This window comes from Camellia sinensis, chromosome 5 (genome assembly GCF_055761805.1).
Source record: "Camellia sinensis isolate YWXY chromosome 5, ASM5576180v1, whole genome shotgun sequence".
NCBI lineage: Eukaryota > Viridiplantae > Streptophyta > Magnoliopsida > Ericales > Theaceae > Camellia > Camellia sinensis.
Genome location: NC_138965.1, coordinates 144,797,440 through 144,822,552, shown reverse-complemented (window position 1 = coordinate 144,822,552; position 25,113 = coordinate 144,797,440). Strand labels below are relative to the sequence as shown.

Sequence of the window (25,113 nt, the reverse complement as noted above, 5' to 3'; positions counted from 1 at the left end):
CGTCAAGGGCTATCTTTTGGTCCAAGAAACTCATGATTTGGAGCAACTTCGTTTTCGTTATCTTCTCCGTTGGGTGTCATCTTTTGAGGTAGGGATTCCTACTCACTCTTATGGTCTTTGACATAGATCTTTGGTTGTTTTGATAAAGTGTTGAAGTTGGGAAAATTTGGGACCTAGGGTTTCAAAATGTTAAAAGAGGGTTTATTGTTTTGATCCTAAAATAGGTATTGTTGGGTTTCAAAATAATGATATTGTTGTTGGTTGTTGATATATAGGCCATTGGGCCAATATTGGGAAATGGGTTAGACAACCCTAATTTGTGGTGTAAATTAATTGGTATAATTAATTTAGGAAATTTGTGGACTTATGGAATTGTGTTGGAAATAATGAAATTGGCTCATTATATGGTAGAATAGTGGAGTTGGATTTGTTAATCGCTCACTTTTGAAAACATTGATATTTTATCTGTTGGAGCTTTTATTATCTGTTTAGAAATAATTGCTTGGGCTACCGGTGGAGGGTAGTTTTGATTGTTATAGACAATGCATGATGATTAGGCAAACTAAAACTAATCAATTGGATATGTCATAGAGTGTGACGGTTGATAGAATACATTAACGTTATGTATTGATTGATTGTGTATATGACCTATGTGTATATATGTTGTGTGTGTGTGGGAGGAGATAGGGGATGTACTCCACGGTTTAGGGGAAGATAGGGGATGGACCTCTAAACCGGATGTTGTTTGGGAGGAGATAGGAGATGGACTCCACTGATACAGCTCATATGCTTATTAGATAATGTGGTGATACAGCTCATATGCTTATCTATGGAAGTGTTGATACAGCTCATATGCTTATCTTTGGAAGTGTTGATATAGCTCATATGCTTATCTGTTGAAGTGTGGATACAGCTTGTATGCTTATCTGTTGAGATGTTGATATAGCCAGTAGGCTTGTCTATTGTGTACTGAGAAACGTTTAATATGAGTCACTGTCTCATAAGTGGTTGGCCAGGTTCTGAGCCGTTGATATAAATTGTGAAATTGTTAAGAATTGGAAAATGAAATGAAACATGGTCATAGTGATTATAAAATGGAAATGGGTTATGAATTGATTTATGGGAATTGAACATTTATCAATTGCTAATGTCTTAGTTATTGCTCATACTGTGTTTAGCATATCTCTATTGGGCGTTGGTTCACCCTATATAGGACATTATTTTCAGGTACAGGTAGCATGCCACCTCCAAGGACATAGCTTGGATGATGATGAGAGTTGAAGACTCTTTTGATTATTTTGTTTGTGTTACATGTATATCAAGCTAAGGGCTTATTTTGTATAGAGTTAGTACTCTTCTTTTGTGTAACCAAGTGTTGACTTGGAAAGCTGTAAGCCCATAGGGCATTTGCTTTTGTTGTTAACATGTAATACCGTTGTAAAATTTACTTTGATGAATAGAAATGGTTGGTTTCTTTTATATCAATGCATGTCAAAAGTGATGAGTTTTATGTATTATTTTGAGGACGTTATAACTTGGTATCAGAGCGTACCGGGTTCGAATACTTTGGGTACGTGGGAAGTGATTAGTATCACAATGGGTTTGTCTCGCTTGATAGAGACTTAGATGTAGTGTCATATGCTATGTGTTTAATTGATAACATGCTTATGTGACTATGTGGGTATGGAACGTAGTTTCTAGGATGTTGATTGGATCCTTGGGTTTCTGGGAGTCTTGTTGGAAAAGCACTTGATCAATGCTGTTTCTAACCGGAACTCTAGTAACGCCTCGGGACTATCATTATCCAGAAATGAAATTCGTAATTGCTTACGTGATTATGTGCTTACGTGGAGTGAATTACAGTTGTCCATGCATTGGGACGTGAGTGTTATAGCTTCGGCACATTTGTGAATGTGCTAATAGTCTTGGTTACCTTTATTAGGATGTCAGGACGAGGGCGTGGTAGGCGTGGCAGGCATGGTAGGCAGGAGGTGCCTTTACCGGATGACGTTCCGGCAATGCAGGAGGGAGTTGGTCAGGCCAATGTGGCCGTGCCAGCGGGTCAGCAGGCTATGGGCGCCTTGGCCCGAGAGATAGTGGGAGCTTTGGGTATTCTCAGAGCTGAGAATCAGGTTGCTGAGGCAGGACCTTCTTTCTTGAAGAGGAAGTTCTTCCGGTCTAACCTGGACGAATTTGTTGGGGATCTGAAAGAGCCACTTAAGGCTGACAAGTGGTTGGAACAGATGGAGAAGACGTTCGAGATGCTTGGCATCGAGGACGAGGCTTTAAAGGTGACCTTGGCATCCTTCCAACTGAAGGGAGATGCGGGTCAGTGGTGGAAGTACGAGAAGGGCTGTGTTGGTAATGCATGGGAGGCGTTTGTGAGTGCTTTCCAGGAGAAGTTTTTGTCTTCAGCTGCTAGGGAGAAGCTGAGGGAGCAGTTTTGCCAGCTTAAACAGCAGGGCTTGTCAGTGGTTGAGTTTGAGGCTACTTTTACTAATCTGTCCAGGTTTGTACCTGAACTTGTGGCGTCCGAGGAACGCCGTTGCTTTGAGTTTGAGCGGAAGTTGAGGCGCGGACTCAAGTTGAGGGTTGGAGGGTCGTTTATCTGGGAGTATAGACGTTTGGTGGATGCTGCAGCTCATATGGAGCTCATGATGCAGGAGGAGGATGAGGGGTAGAGAGGCTCCAAGAGGAGCCAAGATGGTCAGGGTGACGGCAGGAGACAGAGGGGTTCTAACCCTCAGCAGTCTCAGGGCGATTTGGCTAGATCGACCTTTCCAGTGCCGAGTGCGGGCTCTGGGAGAGGTAGTCAGGGAGGCTTGACTTGTTTTACGTGTGGCCAGCTGGGTCACAAGTCTTCGGTTTGCCCGCAGAAGGGAGGGGGTCAGCGAGCTGCTTCTTCTTCAGCTAGACCTCAGGGCCAGAGTCAGGGCAGGGGCCCGCCTTTATCTTGCTATCAGTGTGGTTAGCCTGGGCACTTGAAGAGGTATTGCCCATAGTTGAGTGCCACTTCAGGAGCGTCTGGTTTTAGGCAGACGCAGAGTTTTCAGCCAGCTCAGTCGGTGCAGGCCTCGAGGGCCAATCCGGGAGCTTTGTCATCCCAGTCAGTGCAGCAGTCTTTTGCTCCTAGAGGTGAGCAGGTGGATCAGGGGCCTACAGGGCGCGTGTATGTTGTTACCGCGCAGAACCCAGTACTGGCTCTATCAATAGTGAGAGGTACATTTCTGTTTTGCAACTCGGTTGCTAGTGTATTAATTGATACGGGTGCGTCTCATTCTTTTGTATCTGCTGCATTTGCATCTGTGCTGGAGTTGGAGTTGGCACTATTAGCATCTCCTATTTGTGTAGTATCACCTGTTGGGGGTGAATTAATTTTAAACATGGATGTAGAGGTTGTGATATAGAGGTCGCTGACCGTAGGCTTCCTTTTCCCTTTGTTGTTATGCCCATGAAGGGCTTTGATGTTATTTTGGGTATGGACTGGCCATCGTCATACCGGGCAGTTATTGATTGCTACCGCCAGAGGGTCACAGTTTGTACCTTGAGCGGGGAGTGTTTCCATTTCTTGGGGGATCGGGTTGGTAGTGTATTGCCACCGATGTATGATCCGCGAGGGCGGAGTGAGCTTAGTGGTCTACTTGCTGGCTTCATGAGTGGTGAGTGTAATGAGACCCAGACTGTGTTACCGAGGGTGGTTTGCGAGTATTCAGATTTTTTCCCGAGGACCTTGTTAGTTTGCCACCTCACCGAGAGATAGAGTTCTCTATTGATTTAGTGCCCGGCACGGCGCCGATTTCTATGGCACCTTATCGTTTTGCTCCAGCCGAGTTGAGTGAGTTAAAGACTCAGCTTCAAGAGTTGTTAGATAAGGGTTTTGTTCGACCTAGTGTTTCACCGCGGGGAGCACCGGCCCTCTTTGTTAAAAAGAAAGATGGTGCCTTGAGATTGTGTATCGACTACCGGAAGTTGAATCGGGCTACGGTCAAGAATAAGTACCCTATGCCCCGTATAGATGATTTGTTTGACCAGTTGAAGGTTCCCGTTGTTTCTCTAAGATAGACGTGAGATCGGGTTACCACCAGTTGAGGGTCAGGGAGGAGGATATTCCGAAGACGACATTCCGTACGCGGTATGGCCATTATGAGTTTCTGGTGATGCCATTTGGGCTCACTAATGCACCGGCAGTCTTTATGGACTTGATGAATCGGATCTTCCGGGAATTCTTAGATCGCTTCGTGGTCGTTTTCGTGGATGACATTCTGGTTTATTCACCATCTGAGGAGGAGCACGAGGAACACTTGAGAGTGGTGCTTGAATTGCTTAGAACCCATAGGCTCTATGCTAAGTTTGGGAAATGTGAGTTCTGGCTAGGGGAAGTCAAATTCTTAGGCTATGTAGTATCCGGAGAAGGGGTGTCTGTTGATATATCCAAGATTGAGGCAGTGCAAGATTGGGCACAGCCTAAGAGTGTGTTTGAGATCCGTAGTTTTCTGGGATTAGCTGGGTATTACCGTCGGTTTGTGAAAGATTTCTCCAAGCTAGCTTCGCCGTTGACTAGATTGACGTGGAAAGGGGTCAAGTTTGTGTGGAGTGAGACTTGTGAAAAGTCGTTCCAAGAGTTGAAGGTTAGATTGACCACTGCTCCGATTTTGATTATTCCGGAGAGAGGGTTGGGTTATGCGGTTTATTGTGATGCCTCACGAGAGGGTTTAGGTTGTGTGTTGATGCAAGAGGGGAAAGTGGTAGCTTATGGCTCACGTCAGTTGAAAATACACGAGAGGAATTACCCTACACACGACTTAGAGTTAGTAGCAGTGATCTTTGCCTTGAAAGTTTGGAGGCACTACCTTTATGGTGAGAGGTTCGAGGTATTCTCGGATCATAAGAGTTTGAAGTATATGTTTACACAGAGAGACTTAAATTTGAGGCAGAGAAGGTGGATGGAGTTCATTGAGGACTATGATTTTGAGTTGCACTATCATTCGGGAAAGGCCAATGTTGTTGCCGATACCCTTAGTAGGAAATCCATTAGTGATGTAGCTTGTATAGCCATCCGGGAATGGGAGATGTTGGGTGCACTGGGCGAGTTTGATTTGCTTCTGGGCGAATCCGTTGAGGCTGCGGCCTTGTTTTCTGTTGTTGCACAGCCTACACTTGTGACTCGAGTGTTAGAGGCACAAAGAGGTGACCTTGAGGTAGAATCCCTCCGGGAGAAGATCTCTAGTGGAAAGGTTGAGAAGGGTTTGACGGTGTATCCCGACCTGAGTGTGAGATACAGAGACCGTTTGTTTGTACCAGAGTCTTGCTGAGAGGAAGTACTCCGAGAGTTTCACCATTCACGCCTTGCGGTACATCCGGGAGGTACTAAGATGTATCATGATTTGGGTCGCCAGTTTTGGTGGCGGGTTATGAAAAGAGATGTGGCAATTTTCGTGTCTAAGTGCCTTACTTGTCAGCAAGTGAAGGCTGAGCATCAGAGGCCAGCGGGTTTGTTGCAACCCTTGCCTATTGCTGAGTGGAAGTGGGAGCATGTCACTATGGACTTCGTTGTAGGTCTTCCGAGGACTTAGCGGGGTAGTGATGCTATTTGGGTGGTTGTAGACCGGTTGACTAAGCCGACGCACTTTATTCCCATGCGCGTGAGAGATTCGGTAGATCATCTTGCCGACTTATACATTCGGGACATAGTGAGATTGCACGTGGTCCCAGTGACGATCGTCTCAGATAGAGATCCTCGTTTTACTACTAGGTTGTGGCAAAGTTTGCAGAGTGCCTTGGGCACTAAGTTGACCTTTAGTACGGCTTATCATCCTCAGACTGACGGGCAGTCCCAGCGTACTATTCAGATCCTTGAGGATATGCTTCGAGGTTGTGTCCTTGACTTTAGTGGGACGTGGGAGAGGCACTTGCCCTTGGTGGAGTTTGCCTACAACAACAGTTTTCAGTCTAGCATCGGTATGGCACCATTTGAGGCCTTGTATGGCCGACCATGTAGGTCTCTAGTTTGTTGGGCCGAGGTGGGTAATGCACCTTTGTTGGGTCCGGAGTTGGTTAGGGAGACGACGGAGAAAGTTGAGCTTATCCGTAGGAGGCTTGTTACAGCCCAGAGTCGCCAAAAGAGTTATGCCGACCGTAGGAAGAGGCCTTTGGCGTTTGAGATAGGTGATCATGTTTTCTTGAAAATATCACCTAGGCGAGGTTTGATGAGGTTTGGGAAGAGTGGGAAGTTATCCCCTCGGTTTATCGGTCCCTTTGAAATCCTTGAGAGGATTGGGGAGGTCGCTTATCGTTTAGCTTTGCCACCGCAGTTGTCCGGAGTGCATGACGTGTTTCATGTGAGTATGCTTCGGAAGTATGAGCCGGATCCATCCCATGTGTTAGATTGGACTGACTTAGAGGTAGATGAGGATGCCTCGTATGAGGAGAGACCGGTTCGGGTCTTGGATAGGCGGGATCAAGTCTTGCGAGGCAAGACTATTCCATTGGTAAAAGTTTTGTGGAAGTATCACGGAGTGGAGGAAGCCACTTGGGAACGTGAGTTGGAAGTCCGTGAAAAGTATCCGGACATGTTTGTTGATGTGTAATCATGTATTGAAATTTTGTAATAATATTGAACTTTAAGAACATTATATATGCCTTAAGTTGTAAAACATTGTGAATGTTTTGGTAAATGGAAGCTATGTTAGCATTGTGCATGTTAAGTATATTATGAAAATGCAAGCATGATATTAATGTTGCATGTGTTGTGGAATTGTGGAAAATGAGTTGGAATTGGTAAATTTCAAAGGAATGCATGTTGGTATGCAGGTTGTTATGTATAATGTGAAATGCCTCTTGAAAAGAGATGGGATTGACCGGTAATGGATCGGAATGTTTAATATTGTGTTGTAATATTGTTGAAAATGGAGGAAACCTGTTTTTTGAGAAACTTGTGTTTAATTTTGGGGACGAAATTCTTTAAGGGGGAGAGGTTATAGCGATCCGGGTTGTCCCTTTATTGTTCTGTTGTATTCCGGACTCGGTTCCGTGGAGTTGGTAGTTGTATCTATCTTGTTGCCATCCTTTAATTCCATTTGTTTGAGTTTTAGGATATGTTGGGTATGTTTCGAGCAGATGGGTAGAACCTTGGTCTAAAATCTAGTTACCAGGTTTCTGGTCATTCCGCTCGAGCAGGTCGTTTGGCACTCGAGCGGAGATTGCACACTCCCAGTGTTTCGTGTCCCTGCAAAGCTTCTGCAGGTGTGATTTCTATGCCTGAGCGGGTTTCCTGCGCTCGAGCGGGTCGCGCTCGAGCGGGTAATACTGTCTTGGTGAAAGTTCTGGGAGAAGGAGATTTGCGCTCGAGCGGACTGGTTTTCTCGCTCGAGCGGATGTACTTTATTCTTGTGTCTTGGAGCTCGAGCGGGACTTCTTGCGCTCGAACGGACCTAGTTTTTGTTCTTGACGCTCCAGCGTTGTGTTTTACGCTCCAGCGGGAATGTCGTATAACAGTTGGCTGGGGGGCATTTTTAAATCACTTTTTCTCATCTCTTCTCTCTCTTACTTTTTCAAAAACTCCATTGTTGAGCCTCTGTCTCTAGAACCTTGCCTTCTCTCTAGGTATTGATCTAGTTGGAGTTGTTTCCTCACCTTTGGCCTTTCCAAAAAAGTTGTTGATCGTCGAGGGCTATCTTTTGGTCCAAGAAACTCGTGATTTGGAGCAACTTCGTTTTCATCATCTTCTCCGTTGGGTGTTATCTTTTGAGGTAGGGATTCCTACTCACTCTTATGGTCTTTGACATAGATCTTTGGTTGTTTTGATAAAGTGTTGAAGTTAGGAAAATTTGGGACCTAAGGTTTCAAAATGTTAAAAGAGGGTTTATTGTTTTGATCCTAAAATGGGTATTGTTGGGTTTCAAAATAATGATATTGTTGTTGGTTGTTGATATATAGGCCATTGGGCCAATATTGGGAAATGGGGTAGACAACCCTAATTTGTGGTGTAAATTAATTGGTATAATTAATTTGGGAAATTTGTGGACTTATGGAATTGTGTTGGAAATAATGAAATTGGCTCATTATATGGTAAAATAGTGGAGTTGGATTTGTTAATCGCTCACTTTTGAAAACATTGATATTTTATCTATTGGAGCTTTTATTATCTGTTTAGAAATAATTGCTTGGGCTACCGGTGGAGGGTAGTTTTGATTGTTGTAGACAATGCATGATGATTAGGCAAACTAAAACTAATCAATTGGATATGTCATAGAGTGTGACGGTTGATAGAATACATTAACGTTATGTATTGATTGATTGTGTATATGACCTATGTGTATATACGTTGTGTGTGTGTCAGAGGAGATAGGGGATGTACTCCACGGTTTAGGGGAAGATAGGGGATGGACCTCTAAACCAGATGTTGTTTGGGAGGAGATAGGGGATGGACTCCACTGATACAGCTCATATGCTTATCAGATAATGTGGTGATACAGCTCATATGCTTATCTATGGAAGTGTTGATACAACTCATATGCTTATCTTTGGAAGTGTTGATATAGCTCATATGCTTATCTGTTAAAGTGTGGATACAACTTGTATGCTTATTTGTTGAGATGTTGATATAGCCAGTAGGCTTATCTATTGTGTACTGAGAAACGTTTAATATGAGTCACTGTCTCATAAGTGGTTGGCCAGGTTCTGAGCCGTTGATATAAATTGTGAAATTGTTAAGAATTGGAAAATGAAATGAAACATGGTCATAGTGATTATAAAATGGAAATGGGTTATGAATTGATTTATGGGAATTGAACATTTATCAATTGCTAATGTCTTAGTTATTGCTCATACTGTGTTTAGCATATCTCTACTGGGCGTTGGTTTACCCTATATGGGACATTATTTTCAGGTACAGGTAGCATGCCACCTCCAAGGACATAGCTTGGATGATGATGAGAGTTGAAGACTCTTTTGATTATTTTGTTTGTGTTACATGTATATCAAGCCAAGGGCTTATTTTGTATAGAGTTAGTACTCTTCTTTTGTGTAACCAAGTGTTGACTTGGAAAGCTGTAAGCCGATAGGGCATTTGCTTTTGTTGTTAACATGTAATACCGTTGTAAAATTTACTTTGATGAATAGAAATGGTTGGTTTCTTTTATATCAATGCATGTCAAAAGTGATGGGTTTTATGTATTATTTTGAGGGCGTTACAACTTGGTATCAGAGCGTACCGGGTTCGAATACTTTGGGTACGTGGGAAGTGATTAGTATCACAATGGGTTTGTCTCGCTTGATAGAGACTTAGATGTAGTGTCATATGCTATGTGTTTAATTGATAACATGCTTATGTGACTATGTGGGTATGGAACGTAGTTTCTAGGATGTTGATTGGATCCTTGGGTTTCTGGGAGTCTTGTTGGAAAAGCACTTGATCAATGCTGTTTCTAACCGGAACTCTAGTAACGCCTCGGGACTATCATTATCCAGAAATGAAATTTGTAATTGCTTACGTGATTATGTGCTTACGTGGAGTGAATTACAGTTGTCCATGCATTAGGACGCGAGTGTTATAGCTTTGGCACATTTGTGAATGTGCTAATAGTCTTGGTTACCTTTATTAGGATGTCAGGACGAGGGCGTGGTAGGCGTGACAGGCATGGTAGGCAGGAGGTGCCTTTACCGGATGACGTTCCGGCAATGCAGGAGGGAGTTGGTCAGGAAAAATTGGTTATGGAAAAATTGGCAGGAGGTCCAAGTTAGTTATGGAAAAATTGCCACACATGCGAGTGTGCACATGCGGCTTGGGCTTGGGCTTGGGGCTTGAGGTTTGAGGTTTGTTAGAATGAATTAGGTTTGAGCTGGGCCGGATTGGTGGTCCACCAACCTAATCTTTTTGGGCCAAGTCTGCTGCAGATATGTATATACACACAGGTGTATAGTGCACATTGAATCCCCATCAATTGTGTGCATTACTTCAGTAGTTTTGCAGGAGTAATGGGCATTGGTTGCCAACCTTCATGGCTGGAAGGTTACTCCTCTCTCCCCCATTGTGTATAAAATGAGGCCCATCTCCCTTGGGTTCAACACAAAAATTTTTCTCTCAAATTATAGTCGAGTCAGTCTTCTCCTATAATTTTCTTCCTGTGAGAGAGAGTATTGCCATTGTTGGTTCACCAAAGCTAACAGAAGGTGCTTTTGCGTTAGTCGGTCTAAACCGTCGTATCCTAGGAGATAGAAGTTGATGTACCTCTAGCATCCACAATGAGCTAATCTATTTTAAGGACATTGTGGTATCACACAGGTTTCGGTTTGCTTTCTTTACCAGTTTTCTATTTCATATGTATTTTTGTTTACCATGTTTATGTTCTGGAATTTATTTTATTAAATATGAATTTATTTTTTTTCTTTAATTACACAATTTGGACAACAATAAGTAAAGATCAAATCTCCAAAATTAGCGGTTTTAAGGCCCAATCTCATGATGATGTACCACAAAGCTGTTCGACCAACCATAAGCAATTTGTGAAAATTTGGAGAACTCGACTATCCCAAACTTGACACCATCGAAACACATCAAAACATGCGCGGGTTTCAGCCGCCGTGGCCATGATGTTATTAAGACAACACACCAAAGCCACAACAAGCAACAAGAGGAAATACAAAATTGATCAAAAACACTATTAACATTATCACAAAAAAATATAAATCCAATCATTTGGAATTCTTTGGCAACGGTGTGTCTGCAAAAATATATGAGACACGAGTAAACTTTCATATATTCTAGGCCCCGCGATCTCGAGGATGGGCACTGCATCAGATATCTCTTTTAAATTATCTTCTGTGAGCTTCACTCTCAAGGCACCAATATTCTCATCAAGGTTTTTAATCCTAGTTGTTCTTGCAAATGTACAATGCGAGGTTAAATACAACTTAACCATCCAGAATACAACATTTAGGAGCACATTTGGAATTTTTTGTTTTGTTTTCAAAACTTATTTTTTTTTTAAAATACTGAACACTAAAAGAGAACGATTTTGGTCGGTAGAAGTTTCATACAACAAGCAGGTAGAGAAGCTTTAGAGGATACAGTTGCGGAATATTTAAATGAGCTGATTGACAGAAATTTGATTCAAGTAACTAAAAGAAACTGGAGGAGAATTAGAAGTTGCCGAATGCATGATCTTCTTCGAGATTTTGCAATTGAAAAGTCAAAGGAGTTAAATTTCCTATGATGGAAATGTTTATTCGCACTATCTCCCTGTAAACATCGAAGACTAATTTCTCGTAGCTGTGGATTAAAAATGTTTGATTCCTTTGATCATTTATCAAATTTGCGTTTATGAACCCTTTTGTTCTTCAACTCGGAAAATGAATCCGCCAAAATATGAGAGATATAATTTCTGTACAAAAAATTGAGATTGTTGAGAGAGTTAGATCTTGAAAAAAGTAGGTTCTACCCTTTCAAAGAAATCTTCTTTGATGCAATTGAGAAGTTCATTCACTTGAGGTACTTTAGGATCAGTGAGGTTTGAAAGGCTGCAGGCTGCAAGCTGGAAAAGCTTGGCCTGGTCCAAAACTGGGACAACAAAGGTGTGGGGTTTGAAAGGCTCAAAGCTGTGGCATTTTGCTGAGGACTTTGAGCACTTGGCGAGCATATAAACTCATCATCAGGTGTGCATGCGAGGACGTCCAAGTCGTAAGGGCTATCAAAAAAGGGGTGTCTACAGTTACCCCTTTTTGACAGAACTTGGAGTCATGAAATGACATGAGTGAATGTTAAAGCCCAGAGACGACCCATTTTGACAAGGCTGTAAGACTTGGACAAACAATCAAGATAGAAATAAATGGTTGTGCCCGCACGTTGCCTACGTATCCCTTTGCAAGGAATCAAACCAGCGTAGTTCTGGGGCAAAATGCAAATGATATGCACATTGCAACTTTGAAAGCGGGACTCACACGCTTCGCGAAGCCAACTATTTTGAAAACTCATGATCATGCGACACGATACAATAAGCAATAACAAATGCGATAAGCAAGATAACAACATATAAATAAGCAGTTTCAAACTAACCAACAAAGGTTTCATGCAAAACGAAGATAAGCACACGTTTAACCACGCCAAAACACAAGACGAGGAAACAAAACACCGCTCAGGGTTGCGTTTCACGTATCCCTGAAAAAATAAGAACCGCTCAAGGTCGTGTTTCACACGCCCCAAGAAACAAGAAAAGAAACTGCTTGGGCTTGCATTTCCCGCATCCCGAGATGAAAGAATAACCGCTCGGGCTCACATTTCACGCGTCCTGAGATGAAACCCGCCCAAGGCTGAGCATCACGCGTCTTGAGATAACAAGAAACCGCTCGGGCTCATGCTTCGCGTGTCCCGAGATGAAACCCGCCCAGGGTTGCGCATCACGTGTCCTGAGATAACAAGAAAAACTGCTCAGGCTCGCGTTTCACGTGTCTTGAGATGAAACCCACCCAGGGTCGCGCATCACGCGTCTTGAGATAACAAGAAAAATCACTCGAGCTCGCGTTTCATGCGTCTCGAGAAATAGGTGAGTGGTGTGCGATAGATGCACGAAGATAAACAAGTGCGATAGATACATAAAGTGAACTAGTACGATAGATGCACAAAGTGAACAAGTGCGAGTTCTCCTACCGAGACACAAATGAATTTATCCGGGACTCCTCCGAATAAACCGTACATACAATATTGTTTGCCGGTTAGTATGTGATACGGTGACAATGCATGTTCTATGAAAGATAAACAACCAAAATATGAAGTTAAGTGAAGGCATGTTTTATGCATTAAACGAGATGCATATTCTATGTGTGACTCATAACTGATGCAAGACACGTGTGCAATATATATGTGAAGTGAAATGCATATTCTAAGCAACAGCATGAAATGCATATTCTATACAATAAAGTCAAATGCACATTCTATGCATGGAAAAAAGTGAAATGCATATTCTATGCAAGGAACAAAAGTGTAATTTAACCAAAAAAAAAAAAAAAAAAAGAATTCATTAGCAACTTCTGATTTACCTCTTGGAAGAGTTACAATATGTTTAAAAAGGATACACCTCGTTCATGTTGACAAGTGACGAACATCGTACGCCAAAACATAGTTTTGAGCTTCTGTAGAAACAATTTGGACCCAACAGTGAACCTTCCTAGCAACTCTTGGGAAACAAAGACACAACATCAAAACACAAAAGAAGGCCATCGGCCATTGACCGGCCACCTGCCGGCCATGGAAGAACATTGCCGGCCATGAATGAGCCTTGCCGGCCACCTGCCAGCCAACGATGGCAGCTCGGGGGTTTTTTGGACATTTCGGCTCGGGTCTATAAATATAAGTGAAGGCCCTTCATTTCCTCACACTTACACATCCAAAAATCCTCTCCCCCTCTCTCTAGGTGCTCCTTCTCTTTAGATTTGCACTTTTTACGCATTTTCCAACGCCCCACGCAAACTTTATTCGCTAAACCCGCTTGATCCTCTTCACTTTGAACCAATTGGAATTTGATTTCGACACACTTTTTCTCATTTTCACCCTTCTAGGCTTGTTCCCCTCGAGTTTCTCTCGAGTTCCGTGCACTTTTCTCGACTTTGACTTTTTCTTTCATTTTCTCTCCTAAGGTTGACTTTTTCTAAGTTTACCATCTTTTCTTCATTTTTCTTCATTTTCCAGATGGTAGATGGTTCACCACACGACGGGCCCCCTTTAGAGGTTCCCCCTGCATTTTCACCTGTTCTCGAAGCAGATAAGCCAGTCGTTGCCGAGACGGCTGGAGGTATTAAGGCTGACCTCCAGGCGGAGTTCAGGCCAGAGCCAAAACCACTACCAGTGAGAGTACGACCATTTGATCCGGAGAGGTATCATCCTCGCACACATATCCTACCAGCTGGAGGCATCAAGCGCTTCAGCAACTTCCTTCTCGGCGTACCGGAGGACCTTCTGCTGAGGGAGTCAACTTCTCATCTTTCATCCATCACAGTTGAGGTATGAGCCCTATTTTCATGCATCCTTGCTTGTCTTTATTTGTATTTCTTGCACTACATCTTCTGATTGTACTTTTATCACTGTCTGATTTGATTCATCTATTCTTTGCCATAGGGTGAGTCTCGTGCGTTTAGAGGGTATGGAGCCACGACCGCACAAGACTTGTACGACGAGCTCCCCGCAAGAGTTCGCGACATTGTAGACGAGACTGGCTTCGGCCTATTCTGCTTCGGCCTGACGCGATTTATCACGAGTTGTCCTCTCTTGGGCGCACTTGTGGAGAGGTAGTGGGATACCACGAACTCTTTCCATTTTTCTACCGAGGAGATGACGATGACTCCCTATGACTTCGCCATGATCACCAGCTTAGACGTAAGGGGTGATCCGATCCCGTTCGATACCGACATTGGAGAGTAAGAGGCAGCCTGGGTTAAGCTGCTGGGAGTGCGTCCACGCATTTACCGAATAGGCATGGTTAGATATACCTGGTTTACTGAGCAGTTTAAAGGGAGCGAGCCCGAGACAGTAGAGGAGATAGAGCAGTACGTTAGAGGCTTTCTAATGTTCGTCTTCGGTACCACCTTGTTTTCGAACAGGTGGAACACTGTGGGCTTGTATCTGTTGAGCGCTCTGGTGACTCTTTCCCGAGTGAGCTTCTATGATTGGGGTGGAGTCGGCCTTGCCACCTTATATAGCTACATGAGCTCGACCTCCCGTCTGAGAGGAGACTTGATCGGAGGCTACTAGAGAGCCTGGGAGGTATGCATCTCAGTTCCCTCTTTGCATTTTACATTTTTTGCTTTACATCTGTTCAACACCTGTGTTTTCTGCTTTGCACTTTCTGCATCTGTTCATACATTATGCTTTCTACTTTGCACTTTATGTATCTATTCATACATTGCAGCTTTCTACTTTGCACTTTCTATATATGTTCATATTGTATTGACACATATCACTGCATTTTCTCCGCAGCTGGGGTGTATGCTTATTTTCCGACTTTGGCTCCAAAGCCCATAAAGAAGCTCCCACTGGCAGTCCCTTATTCACGGAGGTATGACGGCCGACACTAGTGTAGGACCCGCGAGACCTCGTTCTTTCGCCATTACTTCAACACTATGGTTGCTCATGAGGTAACCCGAAACACAGTCATTTTGTTTTACAGCTATTTTGATTCACATTTAGCAATTGATAGCAACTAATAATCTGTACAACCTTTACTTGTAGATCATGTGGCAACCATGGGCCATGATGCCGGCCGGGATTCGGGACCAATACGCCTGGGCCTGGGCCACTTCTCGCTTTCGCATTCTACTCGAGGGCCTAGTCTGTCGGGCCTGGTTCCTGAGAGAGCGATTCATGCACCAGACTGTGGGCCTTCTTGACCTGATCATTCTGATAGTGTAGCCAGAGTCCATGTGATCAGCAGACAGCCTATCTATTGATGAGGTGACTTAATTTATGGTGGGCTTGGATGCTGACTACTTCTGAGCAGAGGGCGACTATGCGACCTTCATTCAGACACACCTCATGCCACCTTTGACCAGTGCTCGTAGAGGTGAGGGAGTGAGAGCCCTTGGTGCGAGAGAGGTGCCTAGAGTGACCAGAGTAACTAAGGCGACCAGGGCCCGTACTAGAGGGGCTTCCCAGATGAGGCAGAGGACTGGTTGGCCAGAGCTTCTCACTACGCTAACATGTTGGTGGCATAACAGGGATGCTTACCAGGTCCCGATTGAGCCTGTAGCAGCTAGGCACGAGCTTGTCAAGGTTCGAGGCCCAACTAAGGTATGGACCACTCTTTACTATTTGCACCCCATATTTCATTTCAGATATATTCACTGCGAACACTGATCATCCAAATGCATTTATAGGCATCCATTGAGTACATGAGGAGCGCTTTTGAGCTAATAGCCTCATCGATGGGTATAATATAGAGGAAGGGGACGTTGCTTGGTCTCCACGGCATCCCGGTAATTTCTTCAGTTTACACTTTATGCTATCAAATTTCCACTGATGCATTAGCATTTCAACCGTAGACTGTTCCAAACTGCACTGATACACTACATTCACACACTGCACTTACGCATTATATTTGACTTCTGCATACCACACTTGCATATGATACCCATACTGAAACTGATACGTGACAACTGTCCTTTTCAGATCCTAGTTATACCGACTACTTCAGTAGTGGCAGTACCTCCTCTAGCATTAGGGAGGCGAGGCAAAGATAGGGGCACTCGAGGCCGGAGAAATCCTCCCGAGCCCATCTTGCGCGACGATGATGCTGAGACCAGCGGCTCGGAGGAGGTAGCGAGTCAGCACTCTAGATCGTCTAAGAGCGGAGATGATGATGTCGGCTCTAGTTCTGAGAGCGGAGGCAGACGGAGATGGCTGGGAGATAGACAGTGTATGCTAAAGCTCACTAATCTGAGCACTCAAGAAAGCCAAATCAGGATTAGAAGCTGGAGCAGATGCAGTAGAACCAGCAGAATCCTGAAAATTACTCGGAGAAGAAGGACAAAATTGGGTCTGAGACTGTTGAGAATACGAGCTAGACAGACATCCCTTCTTAAGACAGTGATACTTCCAATGGCCCCTCTGATGGTAAAAGGCACACTCATCAGAAGCCAGAGACATCGTAATAGCCAGAAATCTGAGAGGTTGAATAGCCAGAAATTTGAGAGATTGTAGTAAACCCAAAACAGAACAAAATAGCCAACCAGGGGGTTCAAGTGTAATAAATTGAGAACTGGTGGGTGAAAACAAAATAACCATAATATTAGACCACTGAGTGGGAGAACACCAGTGGTACTCTCGATCAATACTCAGTACGGGAAAACCAAACTCCACAAACCAGACGATTAGGTCACGCGATGAACCAAGCTCCTCAAACCTGACGACAGAACCAGTAAGGAAGAGAGAATCGCGAACCCAGATGGATTACTCGAGACTCGTGATCACGTGTTCAGATGGAGACGAGGATCATGAGTCTAGAAAGAGGCAGCTCGGATCAACAACTTCAGCAATTACTCAGAAGACCGGGTTGTTGATGCACAGAGGAAGAAGGGTTGAGACTCGCAAGACAGGAGATTAAAAATTTCAATCACGCGAGGCGAGTCGAACACAGAGGTGCTTATTGCGAACTAGATGGGTGAGTCATGAACTGTGATTCCGATACAATTGCGACTTCTAAGAACACAGAGAGAATCAGAAGAGAACCTCAACCGAAGAGGCTAGAATCGAAGTCAACAACGATGGCGCTAGGATTTCACACACGGCTCTAATACCATGTAAGATTTCTAAATAATCTGTATATTCAAATGTAATCGTAATACAAGAATACATTGGTTTATATAACAATCTAACCCTAAAACGAAAAAAGAAATACGACTTATTACCATATACAAAATATATATAGTGAGATTTGACCCATAGAGCAATTCTTACTTTTATCAACTCACAAATCTCCTCCATCTAAATCTGCTTCCCATTAAAGATGCACTCATTTCTAAGTTTCCAAATGGACCATATTACTGCTAGTGGTATGGCATTCCAAATTTTATTTTCCAACTTCTTCCATTTAAAACCCCTCCACCACTCAAGTAACCAACCACCTTATCAGGCATTACCCAAGTTAAACCCCACAAATTCATAAGATTCGACCAAAGCCTCCAAATAATGGGACACCACATCAACACATGATTCACAGATTCAACTTCAACCTTAAAGAAAATGCATTCAGTACTCACATTCTGGTCAATTACCCCTAATCTTTGGAGATAGACAGCTGTTTTAACTCTCCCTTTCCAAGCCAACCAACGAATTACACTTTTGGTGGTGTAATATTGTTCCAAAGCAGTTTAGTGACCCCAATGCTATTTCTAGAAGCATTCCTATTATAAATTGTAGACACAGAAAACTGAATGATGGGGAAGCCTTCCAAAATAAGCAATCCTCTTTAATTCAAAAGAAAGGTAAGTAAGAGTTCAACATGGTAATGAGTCTTTCCAGTTCTTCCTCCTCCCAAGCAAATAAAGATCTAAAAATCAGGTTCCAAGTTGCTGAGATTCCTCTTGTTTCCACCATCATTCTCAAAGAGGTCTCTTTTTTAGATGACAAATCATAGAGTCTTGGACTGACCCACCTCACGTGTGTCACTTGTGTGATAGTTGATTTCATTTTTTACATACATCTTTAAGAATTTTGTTTTTAATTTTTAATTTTTTAACACATTTCTTACATCTTAGTTTTCTTTTCTTTTCTTTTTTTCATTTTATTTATTTACCAGGAATAAAAGTTGGAGGAAACAAATAAAAGTTGTTGGTGATGCTACTGTGCCCATTGTGCTGTTGGAGACTTGGAGTTTTTCTTTTTTCTTTTCTTTTATTTGTTGTCATGTTGGTTTGCTTGTCATGTTTGTTGTATTTGGATTTCCAATGACATTTCTTTTTATTATTTATGTATTAAAACCTATTGTGTGGTTGTATTACTGCTACTATTGGCTATTACTTTTTAATTGTGATGATATATATTGTTATGGATATCCATTCTATTGTCAATATATATATATATATTGTTAAGTTCTTTCATGAGGTCAAGGAGCACAAAGGCAAACAAAGCATGTTGCAGAGAATTGGGTGGTTAATAAGAAATGCTATAAGGAGAGTCACTGGTTCAAGGGTTAAAACTTGACATTTTTGTAGACTAGGGAAATATTGGCCCAAAATCCCACCACCACCACTACCAATAAGACCGCCACGGTCCTCGCCAACACCACAAATGAAAGCCCTCTCTTCCACTACCACCAATGCAGTAACAAAACACAAATTTCTTTTTACTTCTTTTTTTTTTAATAGATAAATTACATTGACAGCCCCTAAGATTTGCCTTCGATACAATCTCCCTATGATGTTTAATGGACTTGGGTTGTAGCTCAAGTGGTAATGAGGGGCCACTTGTCAGTGAGGTGAAGTTTCAAGTGTGAGTCAATAGAATGTCATCGACTTGCTATAGTAATTAACCTATTGACATCCTACCATGTGCCACACAAAATAAAGGGCTCTCTCGCTCTCTCTCCCTCTCTCCCCTATTTTTTTTCTCAATAGTGGGGCTACATTTTGGGTATAAAACTTGGTATTCACATCTCATTCACCTCACATTATGAAAATGCTTAGCAAAAAAGATACACTAACATCACAATCTTATTAAGACAACATAACAAAGCCACAACAAGCTGCAAAGACGAAATACAAAACTGAAAAATCTAAGATGATCACTTGGAATTCTTTGGCAATGGTGTGTCTGCAAACTGATACGTGGTGTGATGAAAACTTTCAAACATTCTAGGCCCTACTACCTCAAAGATCGGGCACTGCATCAAAAATCTCTTTTAAATCATCTTTTGTAAGCTTCACTCTCACGGCACCAATGTTCTCATCAAGGTTTTTAATCTTAGTTGTTCCTGCAAATGCACAATCAGAGGTCAAATATTAATATAACCATTTGAAATACAATATTTAGGAGCACATTTGGAAAGTTTTGCGTTTGTTTTCAAAACTTGTATTTGGGAAAATACTAAAAACTAGTGTGGTGAAAATAAATACCAAAAATCAATAAGGATTCATTCTCTCTCTCTCTCTCTCTCATCCTTTTGTTTACTTTCCTTCCTCATTACATTGTTTTGCTACAAGTTACAGAAAACTTGTAGAACAAAAATCAAACCAGATTTCTAAAATTTAACAATAAACATTCCAATAATAACTTTATTTAATCTTTCAATCTACCGTTTTCCCTTCATATATAGTTGTTTGATTTCAAGAACTCAATACAAGAAGAGATCCCATGGTTCTTTGAGCTAGTTTTGTTTTAACTTCCTAGAATTCTTAAATTGATTAACTTTGCCTTGATTGCATAAACATCCACCACACAAATTATTAAAACATTTTATACATCCAAATATGATAAAAAAAAAATCACGAATTTTCAAAAAAACTAATCAAAAGTAATCATTCAATAGAAATTATGTTTAATTTAATTCAAAAGCCAAAAAATCATATTTCGGCAAGGTTTACGTTGAATTGTAAGAAAGACCACAATCTCCTACTTATCAAACTTTTAGCATTTTTGACATAGCTTTTCACATTTACTTCATTACCAGGAAATCAAAATTTTGACGAGCCACTCACCAGGTATAGGTACCATGTCATCCCTTTGATGAAGAATCCATGCAAGTGCGATTTGAACAGGGATGCAACTATGCTTCTTAGCCAACTCTTTTATTCGAAGATAAAAGATCTTGTTGTGCTCTAAATTCTGCCTTGTAAACCTAGGATGTGATAGCTGATAGAAAGATTAAGTTAGTCATTCATTCATATTATTATTTTACTAACCAAAACGAGGAAATATCTGAATGAATTTGCACTCCACTTGTTTGAGCCAAAAATATTTTCCTATATTTGGTTGTGACTTTGAAACTAATGTACTATTAGTTGCTGTATTAGTGATGGCATTGGTGGTTGTGGCAGGGCAGTGGAGGTGGAGGTGGAGGGGGAGGTGGTAGTGCGGTGGTGTTACTAAGACCATAGTTTGGAAAACGTTTTCTACCTTTCAAAAACTTTAAAAATAATAATGATAATTCTACCTAAATAAGTTTGTTTTCTGTTGACATTTGCTTTCTGCTGAAACAAACAAAAAGATGATTTTTTTTCTGACATTAATTAAATTGAAAGAAAATAAAAGATAAAGATCCAGTTCAATACCATGAAGCTATTTGTAGGCACGGTCTCCACAACTGCCTTGCCACCAAAAAACCCATGAGCAGTGGGGGACTATAGAACTATTGCAATTCCAAGTTCCCCGATAACCAACACATGTTTTAGACAAAAATAAGGTCAAAGGAGAAAAGAAAACAAATTGGAAGTCTTATAAAAAATAATAAAAATGGCTACAAGTTTAAGATGGAAATTGCAATAAAGAAGAAATCACAAAAAATGATTACAAGAATTTGGAGTTCAAACAGAAAGTAAGGTGTCTTCTTATGATAAACATCTTTCTATAAGCAAAAAAAGGTGATCCAAAGCATGAGGCTCTCGTTAAAGCGGTGTTTTTGAGGATTATTTTAATGAAGAGTAACAATTGGGCAGGAATCTCCAACATTTTGGATAAAATTTAAGTAAATTTTGGAAACAAAATGAAGCACCTACAAATCGGGATTATTTCTTCTTCAATGTCACGACTCGAAAGGGAATACTTCATTTGTAAAGCAGTTATAGGATGAACAGCATGCGCCCTCCTTATTGTGTTTGGGCTTGCTTCTGATAAACCAATGTATTTGATTTTACCCTCTTCTGCCAATTTCTTAAGTTCCCCCATCTGTCATTCATGAAGAAAATTCAACATCAATCAGTAAATATTTCGAACATCACTTAGATTTGAGGAAAGTATTCCAACTAATTCGAAATTAGTAGCTACTAAGGTACCATTCCTTTCAAAAGAAAGAACAAAAAGAACATCAATAAGACAGTTGGCTATTGTGTCCAAAAAAAAAAAAAAAAAAAAAGAAGTTAAATTTTAGGGTCATCTTGTCTATACAAACCTAAAATGTACAAAAATTTTGACTAAAAATTGAAAAATTTTCACTAAAAACAAAGCCAGCTTAAAGTTGGGAGCCAAAAGAACAGGACTTGAGAGTGTGTTGATAAATGGAAAAAAGAAACAAGCCACTTACAGTCTTCTCTATAGGGATTGATGTGTCAATCTGATGTACATAGTAGAGATAAATGCAGTCCACACCAAGGAGCTTCAGGCTAGCCTCAAAATAGGAGCGCACATATTCAACACAAAAAATGCTTTGAAGCTCTAATTCTTGAACTCTAAAGCCAGCTCCAATGAGCTGGTAGTGGGCTCCACCCACTGTGACGTGATGTTTTAGTTTGTGTTTGTTTGTTTGTTTGTTTTCTTCTTGCCATGTCATTAGTGTTCCATTAGAGCACCAAAATTAGTATTCTGAATCATTACTGATTCTTAAGGCAATTGCTTTAATGCCTGCAAGTTTTAGGATCTACAACTGAAATAACTAACACACAAAACACCCAAAAATAGATTCATTTTTTCTTTGAAAACAGCCAACAAAAAGATAAGATTATCCACTGCATGTATCATATTTTACATATTTACACTCCATTCGTTTCTACGGATTAGAAAATATTTTCATTCATATGTTTGATTACGACTTTGAAACTAATGTGTCAATGGTTGTAGTTGTTGTGGTAGTGGTGGTGGGGCAGCACCTGTGACTGGCAGTGGGGTGGTGGTAGTGGTAGTGTGGTGGAATTAGTAAGACATTAGTTCAGAAAATGTTTTCTACCTTTCAAAAGTATGAAATGTTTTCCCCCTCAAAAAAAGATTTGTTGTCAGATATAGTCCAGAAAACACTATGGGCAACATAAAAAATAGGAACGGAAACAAAAAGAAAAAAAGAAGGCAGAGAAAGTGTGATTAGAAAACTTGACTTAGAATATATGACAACAGAGTGCTAATGGTCCTTTGTCCCAATGTAGAGCAGAGAAGAACTCACGTTTCAGGAATTCTCAAAACAAACAATTTCAACAAAATATTTCATTTTCTTAAAACTTATCAAGTTCAAATTCTTTCAACTTGTTTGGTTTGTATTTGAAAAACATGTTTTGAGATAAAAAGTACGAAAATTTGTTTGGTTTGGTTTTTTTTCAAAAGATGTTTTGAAAAATTATTTTGAGAGAGAGTTTTTGAAAAAGTGATTGATTTTATGTGTATGAGAGAGAGATTTGTTTGGAAAACTTGTAAACCAAAAATGTTTTGAAAAAAAAATTTAGAAAAATTTGTTTGGTTTGATTACTTTTAAAAACTTATTTGTAAAGAATTTTTTTTCAAAATTTTTTGAAAAACACAAACCAAACAAGGCCTTTATATTTCTCTATTAATAGAATACATTGAAAGTAATAAATGGCTATAACCAAATTTCATAGCAAGCCCAAAATGCTCAGGTACCATATGAATGAAAGCATTACCTTTCCCACTAATATTTCATTAGCGTTGTCAGCTCCATAAATATATGATGTATCAAAGAAAGTAATTCCTTTACTGAAGGCATACTTGATTATTGCAATGCCATCTTCTTCAGGGATGAGAGAATTGTACATTCTAGTAAGCCCCATACAACCGTAACCCAATTTTGAAACCTGGGAAAAAAAAATCAAAAATTAATGAGAAAGACACGTTGTCCATTTGCTATTGTAGTCCATTTTTGTTGATGAATCAAAGCTTTACAAGCAGTATTTCGACAGTACAAATTAGCTTAACTAATAAAATTCTTTGTATAGAACTTGAAAACTACAGGACGTACAAAGCCCCAGTGTATATAACCCAGCTAGAAAAATATTTAAATAAATCAATAAAACTAATTTTTCAAGGCAGAAGAGGATTAAAAGCCTGATTTGAAGCCACTACTAAGATTGAAATCCAATCTGAACATTTTCTGAAAATCCATCACTCTTTTCTTTTTCTTTTTTCAAGAACACCCGTAAATTTTTTAACTGTTCACATTTTTTTTCCCCAAATTATAATTCAGTTAATTTAAAAGTCCACATCCAGTTACAAATAGCTATTAACAAGTTCTCAAATTTGACACATCTTTCTTATTCATCAAACCACTCAGTTTAGATAAAAATTACAAATGCATTGCGTTTTGCACCCACCATTAATGTATATCTATTCTATTATATAAAGCACACAAATCACTTGGTGTGAATCTTTGTCACATAATTTTGATTCCCCAAAACTTATAGCAACATTTTATTTTTCCCAAATATTTACGTTTGATTAGTAGTTATTTGTTTGCAAACATATTTTAGAGCTCTAAAATAAGAGCTCTAATGGAGCTTTAGGGGATAATGGGTCTTATGTGATGTGATGTGATGTGATTTTTTTTTTTTTTCACTTCACGTCACTAGAGCTGGGTTAGAGCCCAGCTCTAGAGCTCTGTATCATCACACATTTGTTTGGAGTAGAAAGTAAAATCAACTGTTGCTCATTACTCAATATAGACGCTCTCACTCTCTTCTCACTCTCATTACGTTCTATTTTGATTTTAAATTTTAAATTTTAATAAATTTTCATTTTCTTTTTCTCCTTCCATATTCAACTGGTTGATTTTCATAGCACGCTCATTGAGTGTGCACACCTTCTAATATATATATATACACGAAATAAAAGTAAAAGTTTGTTGATGATAATGTGATTGGAGTCTAAAGAATTGAAACAACATTTATATAGAAAATCAATTTATTAACTTATTGACTTATTTTAGTCACATCAAGCATTTATTTATTTTTTAACATGTATTTTCATGATATATATATATATATATATATATATATATATATATATATATATATATGACATACCCAAAACAATCCTCAAACATAAACATTACCAAGTATGGGTGGGAATTTGAAAAAGGGTAAATAGGGTTTTTTGGTTTGGTTACCTCTAGCCCGTGAGTTCCACGTCTAACTTTAGGCATCTGAAAATCAATCATCTTTCTTCTTCCTCTGCTCCTCAACTCTGCAATGCAATGCATTCCTATATATATAGGTGAGGGCTTTTGCTGATGTCATGGATTGCGTCACGGTCCAGCTTTTTAGGTGCTTTCTGATATGGTGATGTCACGCATAACGTTTTGTTCTTCTCGTCAACGAAGGTAACAAATAAATAAATAAAAATATAACAGTGAGTTATTTTCCCAATTTATTTTAAAAATAAAATATAATAAAATAATGTAATTACAATATGAGTAAATATAACAATGAGTTATAATAATGTATTCATATTGTAGATGTTAGTGAGGTTTTCTTGCTTTCTTTGCATTTCCCACGTTGCAGTTTTATCATTTGTAAATTACACTAGTAATTCTTTTAATTTTTTTTAAATTTTATAATAAAATTAAAAATATAAAAGAGTAATGTTAGAGAGTCACAATTTCGCTCACAGTGATGTGGTATGGAAATTAGGCCCACTATTAAGGGTGTAATAAATTAAAAGTTGACACATATCCTGCTACATCAATGTGAGTAAAATTGTAA

The 25,113-nt window shown here is 40.2% G+C and overlaps 1 pseudogene; it reads right to left on the bottom strand.

The window, feature by feature from the left end:
• Positions 1 to 19,350: 19,350 nt before the first annotated feature.
• On the bottom strand, positions 19,351 to 23,172 carry LOC114291930 (perakine reductase-like; annotated as a pseudogene).
• Positions 23,173 to 25,113: the final 1,941 nt, after the last annotated feature.